The sequence below is a fragment of the Chaetura pelagica genome, unplaced genomic scaffold (genome assembly GCF_000747805.2).
Source record: "Chaetura pelagica isolate M959 unplaced genomic scaffold, ChaPel_1.0 scaffold3, whole genome shotgun sequence".
Classification (NCBI taxonomy): Eukaryota; Metazoa; Chordata; class Aves; order Apodiformes; family Apodidae; genus Chaetura; species Chaetura pelagica.
In genome coordinates, this window is record NW_009952974.1 from 3143388 (window position 1) to 3163944 (window position 20557).

Below are 20557 nucleotides of genomic sequence, written 5' to 3' on the forward strand. Positions count from 1 at the left end.
ACCTTGCTGTAGCACAAGTGTGTGGATATAGAGGATACATTCAAAAGTGTTCTGTACTAAGGGAAAAGGACATTTTTAATCACAATTTGAAAAAAGTTCTCACAATGATAAAAGACTGACATAGCACCAGGTCCAGGATTGCTAATCTGGGATCTGTCCCACTGCCTTTAGGGCAATGAAACAGATCTGATCAACCATAGAGGAAATTAGACTAGCCCCAAAAGACACAAATGTGGCCTTTGAAGTATTTGATATCCTTCTGAAAGAGGACTGTATCTTTTTATTAAAGAAGATATTTAAAGAACATTGTTGGAAAACAAATGGGGGTTGCTCCATCTTGTTCTCTTCATGTCTATAGGATTTATTTCTACAAATCTTCATAGATTCTCATGATAAATTAAAGACCCATTTGAGTATTCTGAAGGATACTTGCAGGTAGCAGTTTCCAGAAAAACTTCAGATTTGAATAAGCTTCTCTTTTAGAATGAAGAAATAATCACATGTGGGATCATCAGTAGGAGACAGAAGCCTAAAATCATATTTCATGCAACACATATCTTTATGATGTCTGGTTTCAGCCCAAGTGGGAAGTAGTACCTGATCTGTTCTGCTCTCATTTAAACACCTGTACTAGCTCTGGGGTCACTGAAGTTGCACCAAGGCTGCATGCACCTTGTATCTATAGAATATAATTAATCACAACGATATTTAATAAATTAACACATTTGTGTGCAATGTTGCCTCAGAATTTGCTAGGTGAATAGGGAAGAGTTTTTGGTATAATGCACTCCCTTCTTTTTTAAAGCAGCCCAGTTACCTGGGGGAAATTGTAACTGTGTATAGACAATGAGACAATACTCATCTGGATGATATGCAGCTCTGATTCCTATCTGCCTCCATGTATGTGTTGTCTCTTGTTTAAAACTGAAGTGGTAAGTTCCTTGAGGCAGGTGCCATCTTCCTCCTGCGTTCTACATTCTGATTAAGCCTTAGTTTATTTTCCCTCTCTCCAAAATGCAACGTGAATGCTAATTTAATGATAAATTCTTCTGTCCTCCCTGCTACTGGAACGATCCATTTTTCCTAGGTTTATTTTGTATTGTATCATGAATATTGAATTAATGCCAAAAACATATCTATGTTTTTTTCTGTGACAATGAAAGGATACTTGCATGCTACACCAACAAGGGAGGTTCTACTTTCATTTAATGCAAAACTGGCCTGGAAGCCTGCCTTTCACTTTAGGGAGCATCTAAGATCTTATTCAACTTTAAACACAAACTGAATTGTCCTGCTTAAACAGGACCTTATTCATGTGACTACATCTACTGAAATTACTGCTCATAAAATGATAAGCAAATAATCTGAGTGTTCATTCACCATGAACTAAAAATACATGAGCCATCCATTACCTGTCTCAGCAGAAGGACAGAATCTTCTTCAAGAAGCAGAAGCCATCATATCTGCAGAGTTCTCAAGAACATCACAATTGCTGCTGTTCTTGCCAGATCTGACCTCCCTCCAACAGTGAGAAGTTCCTTCTCTGATTCATATCTGAAACATAAAGCATATTTATGGAACTCAAAGCTCCAGCACCTAAAGTATACAAGCATCCACCTGAAAGGCTTGTGTCTGAGTTTCTTTGCTTCTCCCAGAGCTTCCAGCTGTAGAAAAGCAGCAGTACTTTGTGCTTACATGGAGAAAGGAAAATAAGTGGCACTGCAAAAAGCACTGCTTTGGGGCATGGATGTGAAAACAAAATACACAGCTTCTGGGAGATGGTCTTAGCTCATGGTTGGGTGCAGTTTCTTACTCTTTATTCCTCTTCTCTCTGTCCTTTCAACAGCAGCTCCCTCTGTCAGCGAGGGGATAGGCTATGGGGCTCTGTCTCCTTCTGGGGCTGAGAAAGAAGGCCAGGCTCCTTCTGGACTCGGTTTGTCCCCAGCAAAATGCTTAATTTGACATGAAACCAGGTAACACTTTTCTTGCCCAGGGTTGATTGGGTTACTCAAAGTGTGTCGTCTCCTTAGAGGGAGGAGAGGAGAGCAGGGGGTGGGATGCACAAAAAACTAACTAGGTACCATTGTGTGAAGAACTGCAAACTACTGGGGTTGGCAACGTACAGAAAGATAAACTTGGTCATTGATATGAAGTAAATGAAATTTGATGGAAGCTACATTCATATTTCACGAGGGAAAACTAAGGAGAAGACTTTTCATTCAGTCCAGGAAGAGAAAATTTGTTGGGTTTTGTGGAAAAACTGAAATCTCAGTCTTTCCAAAATGTATAATCTGGTGCTTTATACATTGTACTGTATTGCACATACAGTGTGCATCAGTGTATTTATACTGATGAATAATTTTCACTGATTTGTACTGATGTTTGCTGAAACAGTATCTACAGTGGCCAGTGATTCTTATAAAAGTTTGTGCTTTCCCCGAGCCAAAAAAATTATCCATTTAACCTTTACTGTTCCGTAAGTATTAAAGAGGATATCTAATGCTTGTCTCATCTAAGGACAGATAAAGAATCACTGACAAAACTGGAAAGGAAATCCCAATTCCTGAACCCAACTTCAAGCTACTAGGTATTGCTGTCTCAAAAACAAATCCTTTGTTCTCACTGTCCTGACTATCAGGGTATATGAAGTGTTTGAAAACATCTCACCTTATTTGCTCTTCCAAGTCACTTTTTCTAAGTCTTTTGGAGGAATTACAAATCTTCTAGATGACATTTCAGCAAACGCATGGACTTTTGCACTCGTCCTGGTTTTAGGAGGCTGTAAACAAATAAAAAATTTAAACAAGAGTATGACCATATCATCCTCATCTCAGAGTTGTGTACTGAGAGCACCTTGCTCGAGATAACCTCTGTGAGGGTTGCAGAACAACATCCAAACTTGTATATGTTCCTTGGAAAGGGCTTCTAATTTTCAGTACTTAAATTTTCAACAGAAGTAGCCTGTCTTCTTTGAAAATCATGTGTCTCTGAGTTATCTCAAGTCAGGCATCCAAAAACCATCCTTTACTGTAGATCTTGACTAACACCTTACTACTCCTATGGTGTAAGAAACTGCTGGCTGAACGGCATGAGGTGTCTGAAAATTGTATCAAGCCAATGTGGATTTCCATTATGCTTATTGAATAAGTGAGTGACATAAATATCTGGAATCAGAAGGACCTCAGATCCCTAAATAATAGTTCTCCTATGTGCTGCCTATAGAGGTCCAGCTTGGTTTTGCTGAAGAGACAAGTAATGTTTGCAATCATATCTAATATATTTCAAATCGGTTATATTGTTTATAGATTGCTTATGTCAAACCTGGTGAATTCTCCAGTGTGCTTTAGGATTTATGCATTCTAGTTCTTTGCAAGGTTTGTTCTTATTTCTTGCTACCTGCAAAAATATATCTCTTGGCCCCAATTCACAGTGGAACAATGTTAGGTCATTATTTCTTGAATTGTTAGGCTGTAAAGAAGCAATTTCTCACTAACCTGTGACACAGGATATTGTGATTCTGATGTCAGGTCATTTCTGGAGTTCCTTTTACAACAATCTGTTTTTCTGTCAGCAAATGACATTTATGTATTATTTCCAGAAAGTGTAGGCTTCAGTATTTTTGTAAGTATACATTCAATATTTCTCTTCTGCCTCTTATTCTGCATAGCCTGGAGTTCTAATATATGATTCAACTGATAAATAAATATATTCTGATTGATAGTGCAAATACCTGGTAGCTGAAACTAGTGCTACTTTAAAGTGCTTCTCAGAGTAGTTGAGTTTCCTGCTTTTGTTTTCACAGAGACTTCTTTTATGAAGCATTGTGATGAATGATTAATGCTTGGATACCCCTTTTCTCCAGATTCTCTGCTGAACTTAATGTGTTGCTCAGTGCTTCTCATGAAGGGAACTCAGCCCAAACTGCCACCACAGCAAGATTTTATATCCTGTTTAATAGGGTTTGGTGCTATGAGCCACAGTCACTAGTGAGGTTCAGAACTTCCTCTTACAATAAGAAAATAGATATCTTTTACCAATATGCTGCAGTCTAATTCAGTTATTTTATTCTACTCATTTGAAATTGGGTAACATGTAAAACACTTGACAGATGACAGTGTGCAAATGTTTTACCAATAAATATGCATATTGACTACACAAGAAGTGTTTTACTATCAAAACACGTTTTACATACACTTAGGGAATCAAAGCTATAAAGTTACACCTCTACAGAGACAAAAGTTGTTTCCATTGAAATGCACAGAACCAAATCACCTCTCTCTTTTCTCTTTGTTAGTGGTTTTTAGGATAATAGGCACAGATAGGTAGCTCTGTAACAGTACACAATTAATTTTTTCCAGAAAGATCCCAAACATTTCCAAAACAAGGCTTAAACCCTGCTGGCTTTACATACAGGACATGATCTGTGCACACCTCATGGGCTAAGCAGATGAGATATAGCCCTCAGTGGTAGATAACATACTAGATCCTGTAGCCACACACAACATAAATGTGCAGCTTCTATATATCAAAAACACACTGACCACTAGTGCAATGAACGTGTCTTTGGCGTAAGTGCAGTAGCTATTTAATAAACTAAGACAATTTAGATCTGTTAATACATTTACAGGGCAAAGTCATCAGCAGAAGGTGACTAGCAAGGACCACATAAACTTTCACCAAAAGTCTGAAATGCATTTCTCTCACCTTCTAACTATTCACTCATTTCAATCCATTATTCCTGATGCATCAATTAAAACAGAGTTTTTCAAAACAATGAAAATTATATATTTGTACTAATAAACACACCAAGAACTAATAAATTCCATTCCTCTGGACTTCCAAAATTTGGAGTGGACAAATCCTAAAAAATGTACTGTAGTAACAATCTCAGACACAAGGAGAAGAGCAATTATGTTACTAATATGCAGGTTTTTTAAGCCTTGATATCCTCAGAATCAGCAATCACAAAACTTTTTAGCATAAAACATGAAAAACCCACAGGATATTACATTGATAGAAAAATGTGGGATCCATCTGGTTCTCTGGTACTATGACCTATTAATAGGCCAATTAATCTTCTAGTATCAGTGCAAAATTCTGAATTCCAGGTGGCAGAGCCAATGCGACATAACCTAAATTCTAACTGTAACATGGTTAGAATGACAGAAAATCTTAATTCTTAAATCTTAAATCTTAAAAGCTTAATGCTGAGCACCAGGGCATTGCTCTCAGATTCCTTTGTATCAGTGCAGAGGGAGAGACTTGTGCATGGGTCGTGTTGGAGCAGGTAAGTCAGGCTGCTGCTGGGAATCCCTCTTTGGAGAAGCTGTGCTTTCCCCCCCAGGCAGCCCCAAGGGGAGCTGAGCTTCCCCAGGCCAGGTGCTTATGGTGTGAACACCTCCGTACTGACCATGCAGATGGTAATCAATGCAAACAACATTCCTCTCTGCAAAGATCATCTCGAGATGCTGACAAGCACTAGAAACAGCCCAGTAGTCCTGACTTACTAATAAATTCCAAATATCAGACCAAATACTGTTTAAAGACCTTCTGTCATTCAGTCACAGCACCTCTGAGCAGCTTTAGGGTCCCCCCAGGACAGAGATGGTAACTCATGGGATCCTGGTGCAGCCCAACAGTTTGCCCCCATCCTGAGACTTCTCTCAACACACCTCCCACAACTTGTCTGAAAGAAGGGCAATATTCCAATAAGAACATATTTAACATGGCAAACATTTTCTTACACCTCTACATTATATTTTCCACTTCTGACCACACAAGAATAAATAATGGTAAAAGTAATAAGATGCACCCTAAAGGATTGTGCTTGCTCAGCCTTTTCCTCACCTTTCAGAAAACATCAGTTACCATCTGAAGCCTGTGTCACCTCAAAGATTATAATAAAAGAGTGAATCTAGAGAGTAGTACAGGGGTTCCAACCAGCCTGTGTTGGGTTCCTCACCCTCCTGGGCTTGTTATGTACAACCCACCTCTGTGCTTTTTTCCAAATGCTCTCTTGCCAATGCCTCTTTTCTCCAGCTTTTCCAAAAAGTAACTGCCCAGGATGAAGTAATTTAAGCAGCTTCTCGATGATTCGAGAGAAAAACCCAAAGTGAATGTGGAAAAAGAAAAAGGGTAGAGTTGATGTAACACAAGACAGCATATACAGCGTAGTCAAGAAGTAGAAAGCACAAACTGCATTGTAGGATAATAACTCAATCAAGGAGTGACGCAGGAAGAACCAGGAGAAAACCCACAACAAATAAACCCCACAGCTCCAAAGACAACAGTGAGCCCTGGGTCTTGCATGGGTACAGTTCCCTGGGAAATGGGCCATCCCAGCTACAGTGCCTTCCTGGGAGCAAAGAGCTCCAGCCACAAGTGTGGTTCAGGGCATTGCACAATTTGCAGCTGAGCTGTGGTCTTACCACCACCACCACCTTTGAAGAGATTTGTTGTGAGTTGGGAAACATGCAACTTCCATGAAGCAACTTGGGATAGCTAAGCAGAAGGCACTACAGAGGCTCAGAGCACTAACGTTTGCTTTGCTCTGGTGATTGTCACTGGAATTACGGAACGGCAGGAGAAGGGGTCACGCTTCTAGTGCAGTGTCAACGATACAGCAACAGAAATTAAAGTCAAAGAGCAGCTTTGAACAACTTTAATTAACACTGGTAACAGTTCAGCAATGGGAACTCAGCCTCATGAAATGCAGCCAGCAAAGTGGAACAGTTCACTGAGGTGCTGGAGTGCTGCACAATGCTGTGGGGACTCTTGTTGCAGAACATCTGGAGGAAGGGCTGGGAATGTATTACATATTTTTTTTTAAATACATTTCCCTAGATATGAATTAGCAATCACATTTTTTTGACCACTTCAGTCTCCAGGAAGGACACTCCAATTTTTGTTCCTATAAAAATGGTTTGCAAGATCTTTTGGAAAAAAAAAGTGGTCAGAGACCCCACCTTGGACTTTGTCTGAAGGACGTCCAAGCAAACATTGCCTTCTCACATTATGCTGGGGCACTGGCCCAGCGCTGAACCAGCAGGAGGACTGCCATCAGTGAGTCACCAAGACCACTTCCTGCAGCTCCTCTGTGGTCCTTGAGGAATCTCAACCCCAGAGCAGCACTAACCTTGTCTGACCTCAGAGGATTAGTGAGAGCCCAGCACAAGGAGCTTGGAGTGTGGAATATTATCTGAGGGGCTCCTTCATGCATGTGAAGCTGCAATGGATAAAAGGTTATGAAGAAAAGGAAGCACAGTAGGTAACTCCCTGGTATGGAAATTGCACATGTGAAGATGATTTTATAGCACTCAGCAGAGACACCCTGAAGCAGCAGCTCAGTTGTGGTGCAGTGCATGGGAAGAGTACAAAACCCACACAAGGCAGATTTGATGGAGCGAGCTATGGGGTTCCTCTCAGACAGGCAGCAAGAAAATCCTCTGAAGCTTTCCATCCTGTGTTCTCAGTATATACCACATCTGCTCCAGAACGACAAAAGACTATTTTAGGCACATTTTATGGAGTTTTAAAAAATGTTATTGGGACTATATTTTGTATCCCTTTGCCAGTAAAGCCAGATGACTGCACCATGGGCTAGATCTCCAGATGGTTTAAATCATTGGTCTTCCTCTAATTTGCTCCAGTGAAGGATCTGGCCCCATGAGACTAACTACACAAGGTAGATGGAGCTATAAAGAATGTGCCAAATGAGCTAAAATAGCTTTTCTAAAAATAAATGCCACAACAGGACTTCCAGTGCTACACATACGTATTAGGTCTGTCAAAATAGTGTTGCCAATCCCAAGCATTCAAAAATCATGAGTTGGGCATGAGGTTGGCTTTAAAAAAACCTACAAGATTAAAAAGAAACAAGCAAACAGTAATATCTATGTACCTCTTTTGGTTTGCATTCTTGGGTTTTCTGAGCCTTCAAGACAAACCCTGCTCATGTTTTAAAGCTTTTTCTCTATATTTTTTTTTTCCTTTCCCTTCTTCCCCCCCTTGGAAGAAGCAGGGCTAGAAACTTGCTGCTAAGAAAAGAATGTTAAAAAAAAAAAAAAAAAAAAAGAAAAGAGAGAAAGATTCTCATGTAATTGCCTGACTCCAGAAACCAAGCTTTTAAGAAGAATATCATGAGACTCATGATAAAATCATGAGAGTTGGCAACACTATTAGTGAGCTGGAAATTATATGAAGCTCCCACTTCTGCAATCTGTGAACTATTGGACTTTCAGTCACAAGGATTTTATGCACAGAAAACCTGTCACTGCCTTATGACTGGTATTTCATTGCCACAAGTCTTCAGCTTTCCATTAGATAAATTCAGATAGTTTCTAGGGATCTTGTGTTTGTGTGTTGTCAAAACAATATTTGGCAACAAAAGACTCCTGCAGCAAATTACAGATGGACACAAATGGGAATGGGCTTGAAACAGGCTGGGAGCCTGAAGGAATGGCTCCGTCTGGGGAAAACAAAGTATTTCCACACTGCTGTGTTTGCTGGACTTGTACAGCTCTCTGAAGAGCCAAAACCTCCCCAAGAGATGAATCTGCAAATCCACCTTTTACATTAACAAACTAGTAGGACACTGGGGCAGGGAAAAAGTAAACAAACAAACCCAGAGAATTGCTTTGGCAGCTTGACTTCTACAAAAGTCCACAGGAAAGATTACCACATAGCAGGGTAAGGAAGCTCCCAGCAGCACTGGGCAGAAGAATTGTCCTGACTATTATGTCCAATCAGTGATAATCCACCATGACAGGAGCCATTCATATTAGCTGTGTGAAGAAGCAAGATCACCACCTTCCAGGACACAGACAGCTATGGGCATCATTTACAAAAATTGGAGGTTGGTGACCTTTGTGTGCCTGATGCTGCCACAGTCCAACGGGTCAGTCCAGCTGTAACAGGCTCCAATTAGCACTGCAAGACACCAAGGTCCTTACCTAGGTCACAGGAAAGTGGGAGATTGCTCCATGCCTTTGAAAACCTATTAAGGAAGCATTGATCCTCCCAAATGAAAGTTTGAAACACTTGCACTAGACTTAGGAAAACGGCTACAAATAGGTGTGAGTACATCACACCTCGCTGGGGCTGTTAAAAGGCCCCCATTGCTGAGGCAACAGCACATGACAAAGCTGACACCTCCAGAAGTGTAATTTGTTATTTGCCTTTATATGCAAAGCTCACACATGCTCCTTCAGAAGTGAAATTTCAGGTGCCTGTGGCAGCTTCAGGATTAATGGAGCTCGAATCCCCATCGCTGTTTGAGCTGGGCATGTGATATCTTCTGTGCTGTGGTTGTAGAAGGAGAGACCTTGATGCCTGAACTGCTGAGCTACTTAGCACCGTTGTGGAGCAGGGAGAGAACCACAGCAAACTGAGTTAGAGAAATCCACGGGAGCAACTCTGGTTTCTCACACCAAAGCAGGAAAAAAAATCAGTGAATGACATGAACACAAACTCACCCTTCAAAGAATTTCTTAAGGTTATAAATAATAAATTCCAGAGGAGAAAACCTGGACCAAGCTGAATGGTCCTGTGCCTCAAGACCATCTTTCAAAGCATCTGTAATGATTTATGGGCTTGAGGGGAAGAGGAAAAATCTGGTAGCTGTAGTGGAGTTTGCTTTGAATTTTGAACCCAGAACTGGAACCTGGAGAGCCTCACACAAGTGTAGGAGCATCAGGACTGCAGAATTTATTGCTGGGACCTTTTGAAGACCTGGACCTGATCAAGTGAAGACAGCTCACTACTTGCAAGGGAGGCAACACTGGAAAACTGCAATACACAACCAGCAGAGCTATCAGCTCCTAAAAAGTATTTTCAGTTCCTTTAGTGTTCAGAGAGGAAAAAAAATTTGGCTTGTGCTGGCTTATTTGAGATGTTCTGTGTCCAGAAAGCCACAGCACATATCCTAGATTTGTACAGGAGCGACTTGGCCAACACACTCCTTTCTGAAGAGCCCTGAAGTAGCTGTGTAGGTACTATGGGGCTGCAAAGCACCTACATCCGATGCTCTCAGGAGCCTCGCGTCCTGCTGCACGCGTACCGAAATGTCAGACTGAGGTATAGCAAGCTCTGTAAATAAGCAAATTAACTTGTTGAATTTGAAACAGCTTGGTGGAGAGTGCATCACCATACCTATTTTGGTTTTAATGTTTTCGTTGTACACGAAAGAGCCCGACAATAACGCTGACAACGAGATGATTCTCATTAACGCACCAGAAGGAGGATTTCAACTGTGCCAATCTGCCATCTAGAGGGAAAGTGAAAACTGCACCTCAACCAGGTACTGAAAGTGCTAACAAAAGTTCACAAAACCCTGATAGAGTGGAATTAGCTATTTTAGAAAAGTAGGAGGTGGACAGCAAAGGCTCTCCATGGATGAACTCTAGGTTGGCATTTTAATCTCCAAACGGCAGTATATCTACCCAGAAATGTGTAACTGGTGCATAATATGCTTCTATACCATATATATATGATGCTCAGAACGTTACTTGTGTGTGTGTGCTCGTATGTTTGCAGTGTAACTGGCCAGAAGTTTATGAAAAGTCATCATATCCCATCCCATCAATGTGATAACTGAGCACAGAATCATAGAATCATAGAATCATAGAATCTTAGGGGCTGGAAGGGACCTCGAGAGATCATCTAGTCCAACCCCCCTGCCAGAGCAGGGTCACCTAGAGTACATCACACAGGAACTCATCCAGGTGGGTTTTGAATGTCTCCAGTGAGGGAGACTCCACAACCTCCCTGGGCAGTCTGTTCCAGTGCTCTGTCACTCTTACAGTAAAAAAATTTTTTCGGATATTCACCTTGAACCTCCTATGCTCCAATTTGCACCCATTACCCCTTGTCCTATCACTGGTCATCACTGAGAAAAGCCTAACTCCATCCCCCTGACACTCACCCCTTACATATTTGTAAACATTGATGAGGTCACCCCTCAGTCTCCTTTTCTCCAAGCTAAAGAGACCCAGCTCCCTCAGCCTTTCCTCATAAGGGAGATGTTCCACTCCCCTAATCATCTTCGTAGCTCTGCGCTGGACTCTTTCGAGCAGTTCCCTGTCCTTTTTGAACTGAGGGGCCCAGAACTGGACACAATACTCCAGATGTGGCCTCACCAATGCAGAATAGAGGGGGAGGAGAACCTCTCTTGACCTACTAACCACACCCTTTCTAATACACCCCAGGATGCCATTGGCCTTCTTGGCCACAAGGGCACATTGCTGGCTCATGGTCATCCTCCTGTCTACCAGGACCCCCAGGTCTCTTTCACCTACACTACTCTCCAGCAGTTCAGCCCCCAACCTGTACTGGGACATGGTGTTGTTCTTCCCCAAATGTAAAACTCTGCACTTCCCCTTGTTGAATTTCATCATGTTTCTCCCCGCCCAACTCTCCAACCTATCTAAGTCTCTCTGAATGGCAGCACAGCCTTCTGGTGTGTCAGCCACTCCTCCCAGCTTAGTGTCATCAGCAAACTTGCTGAGGGTACATTCTATACCCTCATCCAGGTCGTTGATGAAGATGTTGAGCCTAAGCTATCTGCTGGGTAGCCAGCAACAGCATTTCACACAGCTAACGGAGACTGTACGTGGTTTCAGAGCAGTCCTAAGGGGTACAAACAAAGACAGATTTTCCCTTAGGAGCCTCCATCCTTCTGCTGCCAGCAGCCAAGCAATGCTGACCTGTGCTCCCAGACACCTGGGCACATGTTGCTGACTTCTTTCCTAACAATGAAGTGTCTCCATCACTTCCACACACTGTCTTCATACCTTAATTTGACACACAGAAACAGCAGGGACCTGGTGCACAACATGTGGATCATTAGCATCCTAGGGAATGTATGACCATTTTGAAGCACTGGAAGTCTGATTCTCAGTTTACCCCTCAAGACAACTTCACTGAGTCGGAGACACCACAGTAGCTATGGGAAGATATTTTTGGAGGGAGTTGCTTAGCAGGGGCAATCTGTAAGAGTCAGAACTTTCCAAGAACTGTGCAACTTTCTCTAAACTTTCATGGAAGTTTAACAGGAAGACTGACTATTAGCAGTGGTCCATCATGTGCATTTCTCATATCTTTGGAATTAGCTTGCAGCTGCTGCTGGCTAGGTCTTTGCTTTGCCTGATCCCGGAAAAAAATAGAGGTACCACCAAATCACTTCTCAATTCTCTTACACATCATGATCCAGGTAATCCCTTCCACTGTGGCCAGGGGTGTTTGGAAGGCTCCCCACATTTCAGTGTCTGGCTTTAGGTCTAGACAGAGCTGGTTAGTTTGTTTGCTGGTTTTAAACGGATGGACAATTCCACGCCGTGGGACAATGTTTCTTTAATGACTGGCTCTTGTTTTTTTTGTTCTCTACAGGACACAAAGACATTTTTATAGTATGAAGTTTCAGACACTAGTTTATGCAAGAATGTCACTTTTCGAAGTCCAACTCTGCCATCTCGTGGTAGATCTTAAAAGGTGCTGTTTAATAATTCCTGGCGAGATCTATGTATACTGGATAGAAAAGATTTTTGCTAAAGACCCATAGGCTGAAATATTTATGGTAAATACATTCTTCTGCACTGCTAGGAACACCTCCGTCTTTCTATGAAATAGGTGAAAAAGTGCATTATCTCTGTAGTTGTTTGCCTTACATTTTGACTCAGACAGTGAAAGGTTGACATTTGTTTCACATTTGTAAGGAGCTGGCTTGTGGTCAGGTTCACTTCCCAGTTCTCACGCAATAGCTCCACGCTGCAGTGTTTGGATTATAAACAGGGGAGCATTTAAACTCAGGCAATTTCTTTTCCTCCTCACTGAGGTCTAGGTAGGAGCCAAGTTTCAAACAAAGCTGTTCAGTCAATTATATGCAAAAATTATGATAAAGCAAAGAACCATTTGAACTTCTTGGAAAACCGATATTTTCACAGTGACAAGAGGCAACACAAAGTCCTGTCCTTGCTGAAACCAGTGACCTTACCTGTCTCCTGCACTAGGAACAAATACTTCAGAGAAAGGAATAAGAAACCGTTCTTTCAAAGCGTGATTAATCTTGGTCTTTTCCTCCCTCCCTCTGCAGCCAGCAGTTGGCAAGGCATGGGAAAGAAACACCTTATTTTCACTGTGATGATGCAGTCATGCTGAGGGTAGCAGCATGAACTTCCCTTCACCCTGTCTCACCATTCAAATCTTGAGTGACTGCCTCTTGAAATTATTCACTTATTCACTGCCTGATAAAGCCTCAGACTGGTCTCACCCACACTCCAAAAAAAGACTGAAGTGCTGGTGCTGTGTGCATCAAAGAAAAACCCTGTACACCAGCCAGGAGATGAGCTCCAGACACAGACCTGAGCCTTGCCATGTCCTGTCGAGCTCAGGTGTCTCCAGTCACCAGGTCCCCAATATCCAAGGTGGTGAAAGACACCAACACCTTGTCAACCTTCATTTTCAACCTCACTGGTTAGTACTCAGATATCTCTAATGCACAACTGCATGCCCCATATCTCCCTTCTTTCTGATGACACCTTCAATGTTGCTGTGCACATCCTTTGCTGATGTAGTAAGGTACTTGGATTTGGAGCTTTGGTTTGAAGCTGCATCAAATTATCCCAAACATCTGAATGTGCAACCACAGATTAAAAGTTTTAGGGCAAAACTGAAACTTCCCCATTCCTTTATTTCACCTTTCCCTTCCTCTACTACCATAATTTATTCATCTAGAACTGCAACATCACAAGCAAACCAGTAGAAAATAAGAGGAGTTACAAAGGGCTTGCAAATTAGCATCTTACATCCAAGACAACTTCCTCTCTTACCTTCCAGTCACATCAAATTGTGATCTTTGTTCTCCCAGTTTCCTACCTGCTGCAGCGACTTGTCTCCTGTGGCACCTTGGAGGAGGCCAAGCTTGGCAGCTGAAGAAACCAGATGTCAGGGTCTACAAAGAGAGTTTTCAGCGGTGGCAGCTGCTTGTCAGATCACATTCCCCTGAAGGCTTATGCTTGGCTCTGACAGTGTATCTGTTGGTGACTGCGGCTGGTCTTCCTGGAAGTCACGTGTGGGATCAGCTCCCAGTGGGAAACTCAAGTTTCTTCTCCTGAAAGACAGCCTCTACTGATTTGCAGCTCTGGGAAAATATTCTCTTTCTTAATTCTCATATTCTCAGAAATAAATTCAGTATAAAACTGAATTATCAAGAAAGGCTATTTTCCATAATTTCTAAAGAATTTACCTCTTAAGAGGAGAACAAACACCTTTGTTTGTGTGCTGTTTAATGCTAATTCCCATAATAACAAGAATATACATTCATATCTAGAAAAGTTTTTAACTACAGATAGAAATTTGCTTCAGTATATTTATGATGAATATTGATCTGCATTTGACAGAGAGGAGCTGACACAGATCCTTTTCAACCTGGACACTTCATAAGCACTTGAAAGAGCCTTTGGTTATGAGATTACCTTGTCATAATGGTCAAGCAAGGCTTTAGAATAATGTTAGAAAGGTCAGAATTTACCCACAAATTGAAAATATTTGAGACTACCTCTGTCACAAAGTAAGCATGGAGATCTGTGTCATTAAATGAGACTTCACCTTGAATTGACAGTCAGCCAAACACCATGTCTGTCTGCAAGCACTCTTGCCCCTTTTCCTCTGAGCAGATTTATTACAAGATGACATTGGCTGCTGCTGCTGGCACTGTTCCTGTCTGTTGGTGGCTGGTCACAAACCTGGGATTCAGGATTTGGGCTGCTACTGCCTGTAAAAGGACAAGAGCACACTCACAAAGAGGGCACAGTATATTGAATGTGGTGAAATATTTGACCACAGCAGTGCTAAGTATCTTGTAAATACCCACTTTGACAGCTCTTAAGAACAGCAAATGCCATGGATTAAGAGGAACATTAACCCAATTCCTGTTCTCTGAGGGAGGGACACCAGGTCCCTTTCCTCATCCCCGGGGCTGTCCCACCTGAAGAGAGCACCATTACCAAACCCAAGCAGTTCCTCAGGAGCTGGATGCTACAGTGGTCTTCTGAGTGTCAAACAGATCTGGCCTTCAGTTACATCCTCTCCCCTTCAGCTGCTTCTTTGGACAGTGCATTACAACAACAATATGTGATAAAAACACCTTTTAAAAAAAAATATATTTAGATTTACTGTCCTTTAATTGTATGATACGTTCCTCCCTCTGATTTTCTGAAGCACAAAAGGCACAAAGCATACCCTGCTGAATTTCCATTCATTCAGGTCAAACCTTTCTTCTCCTGTGAAGTTTTACCCTTTCTTTCCGCTTCTCTCTGTTCTTGTCAGATGCCACTGATTCCTGATAACACTGCTACTGCTGAATGCAAGACAGCTTACAGGCTTTTAAATAAGGATTCTGTAGGTCAACTCAACACACATGCAGGTATTACTAAAGTTTAATCTGAATAATTGTGCTAGACTAAAGAGTTTTCACAATTTCTGTGGCTACTTAAGAGTGAGGAGCTGCCTTGTCATTAGTCAGTTCCCTGATAGCATAACCCTATATACAATCAGAAACTGTTTCTTTCTAAAATTTAAACATCCTTCCTTTGCCTTCAGTGCACACAAAGTTTTCTGGAGCAGCCTCAGTTTAGTTAACTGTGATGATGTGAACTGTTCTATACAGCTCAGGCCAGCTGATCGAGACATCCTTTAGATGTATTAATTTTACAGCAGCTGTGAACAGCAACTTCATGGGTCTTCATGAAGGCTTTGTGAGTGGGTCATTGCAATGGCATTAAAAGAGAGACATGAACTACTGGGAAGTCCTGCCACGGAAAGAGGGTTTTCTGAGGTGTGCAGCTGCCTGCCCACAGCAGCACTCACAGCAGCTGGGGATGTGAGCTGAGAGCTTTCCTCTAGTGCCAGGCTTCTGGCAGAGGATTTCTGCTTTGACACCAGGGAAGCAGTCATATATCATCAGTATTGCAAAAACTGCAACACCTCCTCCCCCCCGTGTCTCAGGTGTACCTTCTCACTACTGTTGGCTTTGCTATGGGATCACACCAGACTTACTGTGCCATAGCACGTACAGATAGTTCAGGAATACATTTGATTCCTCCAGGCCAAAGAGACGCTCACCCGTGGTTTCTTTCCTACCTCCAAAGCCAACAAGTGTTAACAGGTTTGTTCTCTTTAAATCAGTGCTGCTATCACCATGACAGACACTTGGAATTTTTCCTCTTATGCCAGGGCATCAACAGAGAATTGCAGAATTTTTCCTACCTGTGTTGAATTTTTGCTACACATCGCTCTGGTGATGCTAGCAAAGGTCCAGGCAGGGACAGTCACAGGACAGGCAGTAGATGGCACCAATGTACAGCAGTTACAGTGTGTGCAAAAAGTCACAAGGCAAAAAAACCCAGCAACCCAACTTCACACTGCTGTCATGGCTTCCAGCCCTTCTGTTTGACCTTATACCTAAGCTCAAAACCCTCCTTAATAATGATAATTTCTCCATAGTAAAATGGAGATTCCCCCTACCCTCAAGTGTAATCACAATCACAGGTCTCTCTGATCAAAGTTTTTCTCTTTTCTTCTTGAATTTACCATTGTAAAAAATCAGCAGAAGGGATAGGAACTGAGATCTCCTCAGGTCTCTGCTTCATGCCTGGAGTGGAACACTAACATTCTGGACCCCTGTCTTCCCAACTGTTAACTCTGCTGTTTAGTCAGGGTACCCATGCACACACCCAACTTCAAGCTGATAACCAGATTGGATGTATAGGGACCTTCCTTGGGGTAGCTGCTGTTTGGTTCTCCCTTGACCCTTTGATATACCCTGGGTACCATTCTCTGCTTCCCAGGAGCCATCAGTGAGTTTTCACTAGCAAATTTCTTGCTATCAAAGGGACCTCTGATCCTGCAATATATTATAGTTTCAGTTTCACACCTTTTACAACTGCTCTTGAGTTTCTTAAAATATTTTATGGCCTGTGATATGAATTTCTATGCATGACAAAGAAGCACATATAAACCTTTAAAACCTTGAACTATGTCATGCAGTTGCCTACAACTGTGGAGGTCTGTCATGATCCAATTGCTTATTCAATCCTAATTTCTTAGTGCACCAGCTATTGCCTTGCACTTTGCTTACCTGTGCTCAGAACTTGACTTCAGATGTCCAGGATGATGAGGAACTCTTTTTTTCATTACTTTGTTTACAAATGCAACCACAGTTCAATAGCATCATATTCCATGGCACTAACTAAACTCCATCCCAAATGACCACAACGGTGCATTTCACTGCATTCTGAAGTCTTCCAAGCTTCAGATCCAGGGTGCCAAAAACCAGCCAAGTATCTCCCAACTCTGTAATGCTTATGTTAGACAGACCATTTGTGCTGTTTAACAAATAGAAGTACAACGGGTTTTCAACCAAGACTTGTAGAGTCACAGTTTGTCCAGGGACAGAAAGAGCAACACCTCTAGAGTTGCAAGAGGCTTTTCTGACTACCATATATTTTAAAGTGTCTCAAAGCATTATTTCTATAGAACAGATCATTTTTGATAAACTTTAAAATAGCAATAAAAAAACCCAAGAGAACCTGGCAAAGCTGTCACTGTCCTCCTACAGCTTTCAGCCAGCTCTTCTCTTTGATAAACTCATTATTGGCCCTATATAATTCTCCTGTTCCCAGTAATTTCTCAGTTTGGTCTGCCCCCTTCTCTCCTACTCTCCTTCCATTCACAAAGGAATTTTTTTTCAAGAAACTTTTAATTTTAAGAGCAAGTTTTAGTTATGGTGTTGTGTCCTCTTGAGTTCATTAAAAGGTGAGTTCCTTTTGCTTAACTGAGTCACAATAACCTTATGCTGAATAACATTAAGGTTATTGAGGGGAACCTCTTTGGCTCAGGAAGACAAATTATAAAAGACTTCAAGTCTCAGTGGCCTCTCCAGCAGTTCCGAAAACCCCTCTCTGTGGAGATTATGGATGGTCCAGTAGACACTACAGAAAAATTTAGGAGACAGAGACTCACTAGAAGCACTGATTTCTTTTCTGTCCTTGTCAAAATCGCTTAAATCTCGGCACTCTCTTTTCTTCTCCTGTTTCTTCCCTTGCTAGGGTAAAGCTATGAGATCAAAAGTAAACAATCACATAAGTGCTCTGTGTGAATAAAATCACATGTAAGTTTCTTCATCTCCAGTTCTAAGAATAAATTAAACATTTATGAAGAATTAAAATCAACTTTATACTAAAACAACCTTGAAACTCGAAGAAGGATTTCACATAGGCTTGTAGTTTTACACCGACAGGCACATTTAGAACATTATGACTCATGTAAGTATTTCTGGGTCAGAGGAAACAGGGTTATTTACCTTTTGCAGAAGAACCACAATCCTTCAAGAAGAGGAAAACCAGAATTGGAACAGTGTAGCTGGGTCATCAGGACCAGGTCTCTAACTGTACCTACCACTGTATGTGAATGGTTAGCAAGGAGAAAAATACCTATTTTTTTACCTTTGGCCCAACCTTAGCCATCTCCAATGGCAAAAGAGTTCTCAACACCCATTTTGAACTTGCAGCATCAGAGATCAAAAGCTTCAGAAGATGGACCATGCTAGAGTAAAACAGAAGGATAAGTTAATGACAGAGCCAGGGGTAGAGGGGCACTGTGACTCACAGGCACTTGTGGGTGAAACTGTGTGGGTGGCCTTAGATAAGTGAAGCTGATAACTCTTATTTGGCCAGTTAATATAGACGGATACAGTAGACAAGATTTGGGACATACAGTTCTTGAGAAATGGACCATGGCAAAGCTCTAGGAAGCAGAGAGAGAGAGCTTACCTGCTGTGAAATACTGTTCTCTATGCCCATATCTGGTGACCAATTTAAAACTGGCTGTGTGAGGAAAACATACCAAATAGGTACATTCTCCACAGCCCTACAGCTCCTACTGAACATGCACTCACACCCTTCAACCCTGTGGATCCCTGGGAAGTCTCCCCTTCTTCCAGTCATGCGGGTCCCAAAACAAAACCTTGCCTTCTTGCCATGCTGAGCAGGATCTTTCACTGCCAGGGTGAAAGAGTGAGGGTCACCAGGACTTTGTGCCATTAGGACTTCCTGTACACCAGGGAGCTTTGCTGCAGACCAGCACAGAGCCAGCAATGCTGGCACATTTAAAAAGACAGCAGGCTCTTCTTTAGTCAACACTTCTTTTGAGATGTACAGCCCAGGGCATCATGAGAATGCTGATTTATGGATGTCCAAGGTTAGAGAGGTACACATGTCTAGAGAATATATTTTGGCAATACATGATACGTGCGAGGGTCTACCCACCTGAAGTAGTTCTCCATCATCTCCACTCATTAGGCTTGAAGGGGCTACAATTTCTCTTTCAAAAAGTTAGAAGCTGTTTGATTACAGGATGCTAACAAGCCTTAAAGACCATGTTGGGCTGGGAACATTAGCTAGTTTAGTTTTGTCAGAGGAGGAGGATGAAATAAAGGCAGGCAACTGCTATTCTGGCTCCTACATATGCTCAGTAGCTAGACCTACTTAGAAAAATCTACTCTGACGTTCAAGGCAATACAGTCTATTTGTCAGCTGATTGGTTTGATGAGTGCAGTCAAATCTGACAGTGAGATATACACCAGAGTGAAAAATATAGCCCAGCAGTGCCATGGCAGTTCATAGAGAACATGGGACTTGTGGTGTTCGACCAACGTGGAAATAAGTACCTAAATTAGGATCTGTAATTGTGATAATCCTGTCACTAAATTATCTCATGGGATGGTGAGAGAGAGATAGTCATAGAAAGAGATGCTTCCAATGAGATTAGAAGAGTAAAGCAGAGGACTACAACTCTTCCCATGGGAAGACCAGCAGCACTGGGAAGCCTAGCATGCCTCTGTGCCACTGCAATAAGATCTCCCAAAGATGATACAGTATCAATGTCCTAAAGATGCTGTAACATCAACATCCTTATTTGTAGGAAGGCAGCTACGGAATACTGGATCAAATTTGTTTGTGTGTCCAGCACTGAAGTATGTCCTTTAATTGATATTGAAGTTAGAAATTAAGCCCCCCTAACAAAGTGGTAGAGCACCTAGTCCCCACTAGTTTCATGTCCCTAACAATAACAGTCTAAGTGAAGTATCTTTAAAGAAGAGTTGTTGTGGCAGTGCTATATTTAGCAAACATGAAGTCAGACCTGCCATCCACTCAGATCAAGCACATGGTGCATTGACTAGCCTGGAACATAAGAACAGTTAATAAGATTGGGATAGAATAAGAGGTCCAAAACAGATCCCTGTGGTAGACCTCTGTAAGACTTGCCATTTACTCTTTTCTTTTGCACATCTTATTCTATGTCATGCAATAGCCTTTCCTCTCCTCATAAACCCCCAAAACATTACAAATAGCTTTTTAGACATCTAGGCAGTCTATATGAATTGGCGTTCCCTTATCCACATGCTTGCTGACCCCTTTGAAGAATCTGAGTCAATTGTGATGAATGAGCAAAAAAAGTTGATTTAGATTCCCTGCCATACAATTCTCTGTCCATCAGATACTGG